This window comes from Oncorhynchus nerka, linkage group LG25 (genome assembly GCF_034236695.1).
Source record: "Oncorhynchus nerka isolate Pitt River linkage group LG25, Oner_Uvic_2.0, whole genome shotgun sequence".
Lineage (NCBI taxonomy): Eukaryota > Metazoa > Chordata > Actinopteri > Salmoniformes > Salmonidae > Oncorhynchus > Oncorhynchus nerka.
In genome coordinates, this window is record NC_088420.1 from 54,556,585 (window position 1) to 54,568,184 (window position 11,600).

An 11,600-nucleotide genomic window follows, 5' to 3' on the forward strand; every position below is an offset into this window, starting at 1 on the left:
AAGCTGCCTCCAACATCGTTTTAGAGAATTTGGCAGTACGTTCACAACCGCAGACCACATGTATAGCGTTGTGTGGGCGAGAGGTTTGCTGATGTCAACATTGTGAACAGAGTGCCCCATGGTGGCGGTGGGGTTGTGGTATGGGCAGACATAAGCTACTGACATCGAACACAATTGCATTTTATCGATGGCAATTTGAATGCACAGAGATACCGTGATGAGATCATGAGGCCCATTGTCATGCCATTCGTCCGCCACCAACTCCTCTTGCATGATAATGCACTGCCCCATGTCGCAAAGAGCTGTATACAATTTCTGGAAGCTGAAAATGTCCCAGTTCTTCCATGGCCTGCATACTCACGAGACATGTCACCCATTGAGCATGGGAGCTGGATCTACCTGTACGATAGCGTGTTCTTGTTCCTGCAACTTCACACAGCCATTGAAGAGGAGTGAGACAACATTCCACAGGCCACAATCAACAGCCTGATCAACTCTATGTGAAGGAGATGTGTCGTGCTGCATGAGGCAAATGATGGTCATACCAGATACTGTCTGGTTTTCTGATCCACACCCTTAACTTTTTTTAAAAGGTATCTGTGACCAACAGATGCATGTCTCTATTCCCAGTCATGTGAAATCCATAGATTAGGGCCTAATGAATTGATTTAATTTGACTGATTTCCTTATATGAACTGTAACTCAGTAAAATATTTGAAATCATTGCATGTTGCGTGTATATTTTTGTTCAGCATATTTCATATGTAGCCTAATAAACTGTTTGCTTTCCATAGTCGTAATGGGAGGACCACACGACTCCAGCTTTACTTCGATATGATGGATATTATATCAATTTTTCTACCACAATATCCGGCATAATTAATTTTACCGACACAAAAGGATCTCACCTTGTCTAGCGTATTTTGTTTTTGTAGACATTTGGAAAGTTTATTGACAAATTTGCTATTTCCATCAGGGCTGTTGTAACATTTTTTATCCAACATGTACTTTACTGGAATGAAAAGGTTGGATGGAACCTGCTAATACTAATTTAGCTCCAAAATATTTATGCTTTCAAATGTTTTGCCAAAACCTAATGCTGAGCCTTATGGTATAGTAACAGTCATCTTTGAAAGAAAGCAAATACCTCTTTGCTTGTGTGTGTGCTTTCTTTAAAAAACGTTCTTTTAATATTCCTGCACCCATGTGGTATGTTAGGGTGGCTTATCTAACTCACTATGGCCAAGTGTCTGGTGGCTTTTCTAACTCACTATGGCCAAGTGTCTGGTGGCTTATCTAACTCACTATGGACAAGTGTCCGGTGGCTTATCTAACTCACTATGGCCAAGTGTCTGGTGGCTTTTTTCTAACTCACTATGGCCAAGTGTCTGGTGGCTTTTCTAAATCACTATGGCCAAGTGTCTGGTGGCTTATCTAACTCACTATGGCCAAGTGTCTGGTGGCTTTTCTAAATCACTATGGCCAAGTGTCTGGTGGCTTATCTAACTCACTATGGCCAAGTGTCTGGTGGCTTATCTAACTCACTATGGCCAAGTGTCTGGTGGCTTATCTAACTCACTATGGCCAAGTGTCTGGTGGCTTATCTAACTCACTATGGCCAAGTGTCTGGTGGCTTATCTAACTCACTATGGCCAAGTGTCTGGTGGCTTATCTAACTCACTATGGCCAAGTGTCTGGATGACACACTACCTGCTCCTCTGTGCACAGCTGGCACAATGCATATACTGTACTCTGTATGTACTGCTTTATTCCTTATAACCACTAGATGGTAACAGTGGTCTTTATACAGTAATCTCCTCGTCATTGCCAGTGTGGGGCATACAGGTAACTGCCAAAATAAAGGAAACACCAACATAAAGTGTCTTAGTCGGGCGTTGGGTTACCCCAAGCTCAGGACAACATCAATGCCCTTGGTATAGATTCTACATGTGTCTAGAACTATATTGGAGGGATGGGACACAATTTGGGGTTTTGTTGATGGTGGTGGAAAACCGCTGCTCCAGAATCTCCCAGTATTCAATTGGGTTGAGATCTGGTTACGGAAGCCCCGTTTATACCTGGTTCTAACTTGCATCCTTTGTCCTGATCTGGTTCTGATTCTGATTGTGCCCACATCTTTTGACTGATGTAGATAATCAAAAGACACATTGTGATCTGATCAACCTGCCCATCTCCGGAGGTAGTCAGACACGCATTGTGTCTGGATATCTTACGAGTGTAGACAGAGAAACCATTTAAATCATCCTTATTCTGCACTCTAAAATCATATTATGTGTCTAACAATAAATAAACAAATACATTTTTTTTAAGAATAGCTGTGAAATAATTTGCATAAAGGAAGGGACCAGGAAATCTGGTCACAATGCAGACATAGTGGACGGATAACAGACACATTTTAATACCATGTGTAGACACATTTCTGGAAATGTGGGCACGATCAGAATGTAGACAAGTTCAGGACAGAGAACCCATGTCAGCGCCCGGGATGAACACAGATATCTCTTCTTCTAGCCATGGTAGCCAAAATAATGGTCAACTTGACATTTTTATACAGGCCCCTGAATTGCTTAATTCCCTCAGGAACGATTCCTGTTTGGAAGCACCTGCTTTCAATGTACTTTGTATCCCTCATTTACTCAAGTGTTTCCTTTATTTTGGGATTTACCCGTATGTCTATGTGTTGGAATCTGAGCCATAGTTTAGCATTCTGAAAAGGCTTATGTATATCTCTAGTTCTGTTTAGGATTATTGCATAATTTACTATGCAAATATTTTCTTAGGTATTGTCACCATATTTTATTGAACAAAGTACAGTTGAAACTCTATAGTTCTGTCGCTGAACAGATTTATAACACTGTAGTAACAGAAAACTGCATTCACCTATTTTACCAGTAGGGGTCCTCATCCAATCATCCTACAAAGCATCCAGGTAGATGCTCCTTGGTCCATCGAAGAGGCTCCTTGTGACGCATCACTTGCTGTGCCCCCTCATGGGAATCTCCAGGAGGGCTGCGTACCCCCCCCCCATAGCCCCTCCAAACACACACCACACACGTACACACCTATTCCCAATACATCATCCAGCACCCACAGAGAGAGAAGGCCCCTCTGAAGATAGACCAGTGGGCGAAAACTTGGCCTGGGTGACCGACCAAATGGGGCCTGGATGGGGCCTATTCAGATCAGGGGTGACAAGCTGCCATGGTGGGGATACCCCCAGCCGGTGCTCTTCGCTGGCCTCCTGGGTGGTTCTCTGCATCTCATAGTGAGGTGCAACCCTAGCCTCCGGCCCCTGCCTCTACTCTGTTGATGACACAGAGGGAGTTCTGATACAGAGCACATAGGGAGTTGTGTTCATGACAACATAGGGAGACCTGAGAGTGAGCATGCAAGTAGGTTGGGAGTCCTTGGTATGACACGGTAGGAGTTCCCTGTGTGAGCATGTACTGAGTCCTTAGAGTCCTGAGAGCACACAGGGAGTCCTTTGACTCCTTTAGGGTGTACAGAGACAGCACAAAGGCAGGGAGTCATGTTTTGACCAGATAGGAAGTCCTCAGTGAAAGCACAAAGGAGTCCCTTTATTGACCATGTAGGAGGGGAGTCATGGAGGGGAAGACCTAGTGAGTCCTATGACTGAGAAGGTAGGTAAGGTAAGTCCTGTGTATGATAACAAAGGAGTCCTGACTGCGTAACTAGGACGTTTTACTGGAGAAGACCTTGGAGTCTTGTGTGAGAATATGTAGGCCAGTATGTCTTCCTAGGGAGTCATTGGAGGGGTGGGTTCAGATCTCACCACTGCCACCAATTATTGTAAGTGGAAATGTGGAGGTGTGGGGTAGTGTTGGATCTGGTCAGGCTAGTTTTCTATTCGGGAGTTATCCAAAGATTCCCTCTAAACCATGTGAAGACCATAACAAATGCCATTTAGCAGACACTTTTATCACTTGCAACAGTCATGTCTGCTTAATTTTACAAGTCCTGAACCCACTACCCTGGAGTTACAAGCACCTTGCTCTGCCAACTGATCTACAAAGGACCACTTCCAATCCACTGTGTCCAGTGCATGGATTATAGAAAACAATATTACACAAAGCATCGGCATTCTCTGATCACAATCTCCAAAGAAACGGCTAGAGCAGTGGAAGCTCGTCAGAGGAGGAAGGGGAGGACCATCCTCCTCAGTGAATTTCTTAAAAATATAAATTGCAAAACATGTAAAAAATATATCATTTTTAAGATAAACTATACTAAACATATTCATGTCACCAAATAATTGATTAAAACACACTATTTTGCAATGAAGGCCAACAGTAGCCTCAACAGCCACTCTGTAGGGTAGCCCCATGGTGTAGCCGGAGGACAGCTAGCTTCTGCCCTCCTCTGGGTACATTGTCTTCAATACAAAATCTGGGAGGCTCATGTGTCTCACCCCTTCCATAGACTTACACAGTAACTATGGGAACTTCTGGAGGACGTCCTCTAAACTATCCGAGCTCTTGCAGCATGAACTGACATGTTGTCCACCCAATCAAAGGATCAGAGAATGAATCTAGTACCGAAAACATACAGTAAGTTACAGCTAGCTAGCACTGCATAAAATGTGGTGTGTACTTAACTCAAAGAGAGAGAAAGACAATAGTTGAACAGTTTTGAACAAATTCATTTCTTCCAAAATGAAGGAGAAGCAAGATAGAGAGATTTCATCATTTCTTTTCACTTTTAGTTTCACTTACTTAGCTAGCAAATGCAGCTTCTCAAACAACCTGCTCAAACAGAGGGATGCTATGTTAGCTAGGTGGCTATGACAATTCAACACAACACCTGGAACTCTTCCAAGTCAAGGTAAGCTATTGGTTTTACTAGTTTATTGCCACCGGAGCCCACCAGTGTGTAAGTGCTAAACTGCTTAATGACTGTTCATTGTAACATTACTGCATGATTGTATCTGGTTTACTAACACGTTAGTTCTAGTAGCTATGTTGACTATGACGTTACTTCAGCTAATAGGCTGTGTGTAGTGGTTATGATATTGTTTGGCTTGGAAAGGTTTTTTCATCTGGTCACATACAGCTGATGTGTTGTGCATTGAAGTCCACAAGCGAAGGGAAAAGTTGAGAGGAGGAGAGTGTATAGATGCGAGAAGCAATACAACATGGCTGCTATGAGAGTGAACTGTCTTTACGTGTGATGGATGGTGTATTAATTCCATCAATGCTGTTGAAAAAAAAATGATGTAACATAAGGAAATGCAACGAAATGGGGACAAACATACCTGAATTTGTCTAGTAGAAACTCTCATTTTCAACTGTTGGACTAGTGATTACACCCTAGATTAGCTAGGTGCAGGCAAGAGTGTGCAAGGCGGTATTGAATGTGTCACTGTGTCACCTCAAATTTGATCTCTCGGCCTATGTGCACCCACGTTGTAAACCTTCATTCGTAGGCTAGGTTGTAGCAACCTCATGATGGGTATAGGGAAAATTTGAGTATCATGTAGTAGCTTAAACCTATCGTTATTACATTGAACTGGGTGAATGGAACATGAGTGACAGCCATCCAATATGCTGTAATAGAAATAAGGCCATTCTCATGAAAAAATAAATCGTCTTCCCTCATCTTAAACGGCACCGACCGCCACTGGGCTAGAAATATACTTAACGTCTAGATCCGTATTATTGACGACCACCACTACGGTACAATAGCCTATACTGATCCAGTTACAGTAGAATTCTGGTTTTCATTCTTCCCCTCTAATCAGGGACTGATTTAGACCTGGGACACCAGGTGATTGAAATTAACAATCAGATAAAAAAACAGAAGTGTTCCAACCCTCCAGGACCCTAATTGAACAACCCTGCTATGCTGTGTGTACAATATCAATGTCTAAAACTTAGCAACTTTTTCATCCTCAACTATTTCCAGTTCTTTGAAACCTAGTGACTGTGAATGACTAACTATGTCCTATAACGTGGGCCCTGTGGCTGTATTGAGTCTGTTCGAGCATACGTATTTCCACCAACAAATTGAGTCAGACAAATAAATATATGCACCAGGAGGAGGGAGAGGCTGATTTTCCCAGACGTGGGCTGCGTCAGAGAGGGGTAAAGAGCAGCGGTAGGTCCTCACATCTCCCTGGGACTTCCATTTGAAGGCTGACAGGGGAGGGCTGGTCCTCCTGAGCGGGTCGACAGCATCAGGATGGGAACTGTGTTATAACATCAAACAGATCAGGCCAGCCTGTCACTGTAAATAATAATGTGTTCTTAACTGACTTGCCGAGCTAAATAAAGGTTAAATAAATCAAATAAAGACCAGAGAGATGATAAGGACAGACACCGACGGGGGAGATCCTGCTGAGACTGAAGCTGTCCTAATATGGACACTGTAGATAAGGTTTTGGTGACGATCGAAGCTGCCGGGGCTTTCATAAACACTTTCCCCCTACAGACTCGCGTCACTCCAGTGTTAGCAAAGCCACTGGTCTTATGTAACAGGTCAACATGCTCACTGACCAACTGACCGAACACTAAACCTGCATGTTAGGTTTGATCATATTGCATTCGTTGATGCATGTTAAATCATTTGATTGCAGATAAAGCTATTCGTAGAAATGTTACAGGGGTAAAAAACATGTTTATTCAAACGTTTTATTTAAATAATGCGCAAATCTAAGATAATATCATTTCTACAAAATTGTGACATTCTTTATACTCACACACACCCACACATACTCAAGAGACATTTACTCATATACACACATTTAGTACTAAAGCATTGGTACATATTCAGAGCACATGGAGGGTGACTAATGCCCAACACTGGATGGTGGTGAGTCACTATTCCCACAGCACAGCTTTACATTCTCCTCTCCTCACACATATACGTACAACACGGAAGCACATGCAGCCACCGTCAGCCACCCTGGTGCACTGACCTATACAAAATGGTGGCAGACCAGAGTGGCTTGGCCAACCGAACAGTCCTAATGCCAGCAGAGTGGACATGGAGCGCCCTGAGGCTCTCTGTAACCCGCTGAGGTCATTTCCTGCCATTTCCCCCAATGTAGTGCTGCAGCCTGAACTGCCCAGGGTTCCAAACTTGGGTTCAAATATTATTTTTTATTTCACTTTGAACATCTGATCTAAGCCTGTCTCTTTGAATACTTTTTGAACCCAGGTCTGCAGGTTCATTCCCCTTTCACGGTGTCTCTGAGCCGCAGGTAATACCGCCTCATACAGAGACGGGGCTGAAGGTGTTCAAATGATTCACTGCTGACATTTAAAAAATATCAGGGACCAAATTGATGTGTTGCAACATTCTCACCAGACTCATTTCAAATGGTGTTTTACGTCATCACATTTCTGAAGCTCCTGTGCTCATCGAACTAGCACATTCTCTAACTATAATTACACTTTGTAAAATGAAAATGACCATGACCAAAGTCTAAATGACAGCAGTGAAAGCTACGGTGTCACAATGAGAGGGCATCATTGCAAATACGAACTTAACTGACTTGCCTGGCTAAATAAAGGTTAAATAAATAAATAAAATAAAATTGGGTCCACTTTAAGACACATACAGCCGACGGCTCATGACTCATAAGCGCTCTATTTTTAGAGTGCATTGACCAATCACATTACCTGTCCTGTGCACTGAGGGAATATGTTAGCAAAGTCTTCTCCCCTAAACTGACCTAAATAACACCATCACAAACTGCAGAAGACTTCAAACTAACATAAAACCTCTACTGAACATGTTGTACTTGATAGGATGGTGGGATGGTGGGATGGCCAGATGGGATGGCTGACGTTTTATGGGCTCTTAACCAACCGTGCTATTTTGTTCGTTTTTAGCATTGTTTGTAACTTATTTTGTACATTAGGTTGCTGCTATTGTCTCTTAAGACCAAAAAGAGCTTCTGGACACCAGAACAGCCATTACTCACCTCGGATTGGATGAAGAACTTTTCTTTAATGAGTCGGACGAGAGGGATTTACTCCAGACACCCGAACAGGCCCTTATCCCCGTCATTCGCAGGTGAAAAAGACGGAGGTTTCATGGAAGGAGATCGGGGTGCCTTGTGAGGATCCGGGGACGAGCGGCTAATCTGCCTTTGCCATCGGTACTATTGGCCAAGGTACAATCGCTGATAATAAAGTGGACGAACTGAAAACACATATATTCTACCAACTGGACATTAAAAACTGTAATATCTTATGTTTCACCGAGTCGTGGCTGAACAATGACATGAATAACATACAGCTGGCAGGTGATACACTGTATCGACAGGATAGAACAGCAGCCTCTGGTAAGACAAGGGGTGGCGGTCTATGTATATTTGTAAACAACAGCTGGTGCATGATAACTAAGGAAGTCTTGATGTTTTGCTCACCTGAGGCAGAGCTGTAGCTGTAGACCACACTATCTACCTAGAGCGTATATTCTTTGAACTGTCTATTTACCACCACAAACCGATGCTGGCACTAAGACATTTATGAACATTTGAACATCTTGGCCATGTTCTGTTATAATCTCCACCCGGCACAGCCAGAAGAGGACTGGCCACCCCACATAGCCTGGTTCCTCTCTAGGTTTCTTCCTAGGTTTTGGCCTTTCTAGGGAGTTTTTCCTAGCCACTGTGCTTCTACACCTGCATTGCTTGCTGTTTGGGGTTTTAGGCTGGGTTTCTGTACAGCACTTTGAGATATCAGCTGATGTACGAAGGGCTATAAAAATAAATTTGATTTGATTTGATTTGAAGACCTCACTCAATGAGCTGTACATCGCCACAAGCAAACAGGAAAACGCTCAACCAGAGGCGGCTCTCCTAGTGGCCGGGAGCTTTAATGCAGGGAAACTTAAATCAGTTTTACCTAATTTCTACCAGCATGTTAAATGTGCAACCAGAGGGGGGAAAAACTCTAGACCACATTTACTCCACACAGACACATAAAAAGCTCTCCCTCGCCCTCCATTTGGAAAATCTGACCATAATTCCTTCCTCCTGATTCCTGCTTACAAGCAAAAATTAAAGCAGGAAGCACAGGTGACTCGGTCAATAAAAAAGTGGTCAGATGAAGCAGATGCTACGCTACAGGACTGTTTTGCTAGCACAGGCTGAAATATGTTCCGGGATTCATCCGATCGCATTGAGGAATACACCACATCAGTCAATGACTTCATCAATAAGTGCATCGATGATGTCATCCCCACAGTGACCGTACGTACATACCCCAACCAGAAGCCATGGATTCCAGGCAACATCTGCACTGAGCTGAATGGTAGAGCTGCCGCTTTCAAGGAGCAGGACGCCAATCAAATCAAATCAAATCAAATGTATTTATATAGCCCTTCGTACATCAGCTGATATCTCAAAGTGCTGTACAGAAACCCAGCCTAAAACCCCAAACAGCAAGCAATGCAGGTGTAAAAGCACGGTGGCTAGGAAAAACTCCCTAGAAAGGCCAAAACCTAGGAAGAAACCTAGAGAGGAACCAGGCTATGTGGGGTGGCCAGTCCTCTTCTGGCTGTGCCGGGTGGAGATTAGAACAGAACATGGCCAAGATGTTCAAATGTTCATAAATGACCAGCATGGTCGAATAATAGTAAGGCAGAACAGTTGAAACTGGAGCAGCAGCATGGCCAGGTGGACTGGGGACAGCAAGGAGTCATCATGTCAGGTAGTCCTGGGACATGGTCCTAGGGCTCAGGTCAGTTGAAACTGGAGCAGCAGCATGGCCAGGTGGACTGGGGACAGCAAGGAGTCATCATGTCAGGTAGTCCTGGGGCATGGTCCTGGGGCTCAGGTCCTCCGAGAGAGAGAAAGAAAGAGAGAAGGAGAGAATTAGAGAACGCACACTTAGATTCACACAGGACACCGAATAGGACAGGAGAAGTACTCCAGATATAACAAACTGACCCTAGCCCCCCGACACATAAACTACTGCAGCATGAATACTGGAGGCTGAGACAGGAGGGGTCAGGAGACACTGTGGCCCCATCCGAGGACACCCCCGGACAGGGCCAAACAGGAAGGATAGCTCATAATCAGGTAGCTCGTAAGAAATCCACCCTACGACGAACCATCAAACAGGCAAAGCATCAATACAGAACTAAGATCGAATCGTACTACACCGGCTCCGACACTCGTTGGATTTGGCAGAGATTGCAAGCTATTACAAACTACAAAGGGAAGCACAGCTGAGAGCTGCCCAGAGACACAAGCCTACCAGACGAGCTAAATTACTTCTTAACTCGCTTCGAGGCAAGTAACACTGAAACATGCATGAGAACATCAACTGTTCCGGACGACTGTGTGATCACACTCTCCGCAGCCTATGTGAGTAAGACCTTTAAACAGGTCAACATTCACGGATTACCAGGACGTGTGCTCCGAACATACGCTGACCAACTGGCAAGTGTCTTCACCGACATTTCCAACCTCTCCCTGTCTGAGTCTGTAATACCAACATGTTTCAAGCAGACCACCATAGTCCCTGTACCCAGCAACACTAGTTTAACCTGCCTAAATGACTACCGACCCATAGCACTCATGTCTGCAGCCACATCAGCACCATTATCCCAGAAACCCTAGACCCACTCCAATTTGCTTTACCGCCCCAACAGATCCACAGATGATGCAATCTCTATTGCGCTCCACACTGCCCTTTACAGGCGCATGTGACAAACACAATTTGATTTTATTTTGTATTGATGGCTTCCTTTTACAAGGTTCTCTGGATTTTTCACTGTGGAATATGGAACCCGTCTCCAGTTTCATATCTAACATCCTACAGTCACATATTTTATAAACTCGCAACATGAGGCAGTTCATAATGGTGTGCAAAAAAATGGATTAAAGCTGGCATAGCAGCTGTCCCAAGGACAGCAGTCTTGGGACTAGACTACAAAGTGAGGCAACACAACAAAAAACACAGTAGATGGCAGTGTTTTTACTTTTCACTTTCACTTTCACAGCACAGATGTTGTAGGGTTTCATAAATGGATTGTTGCAGTGTGAGTTACACTTGCTTGTAAAGACAGCTAGAACTGTTTTTGACATCCATCTTATAACTTGAATGCCTTTTGAGTCACCTTGATTTTTTTTCAGTAGAAATTGTGCAACAATATTGAATTTTATACTTAATTAAGTGCCCTGTAATATAGATATTTATATAGATTATTATATTATAAAAAAATGTCCTTCCTCATGTTTTCTGTCTAGGAAGATTTTAACCCACTTAACCCCACATTTCCAGAAGTTTGTTGCTTTGACAAAGTCATTTCAGAATTTTGTTTTATTTTGTTTTGAAACTTGCATTCAATTGCCCATCCCTGTTGCACACGACAAGCTTCCATTCCCCATGTCACAGGGGGATTTGTTGCTCATTTAACGGGGCGGTGCAGTCGAAAATGTGATTTCCAGTTTATTAGGTACGCCGCCCCGTTCACGAAAATGGTTTGCTTCTACAGATAGTGAGTCACATGGCCATGGCTATATAATACAGGCAGAGAGGCGTTCAGTTACTGTTCGATTAAATGTTAGAATAGGCAAAACCAGTGACCTAAGTGACTTTGAG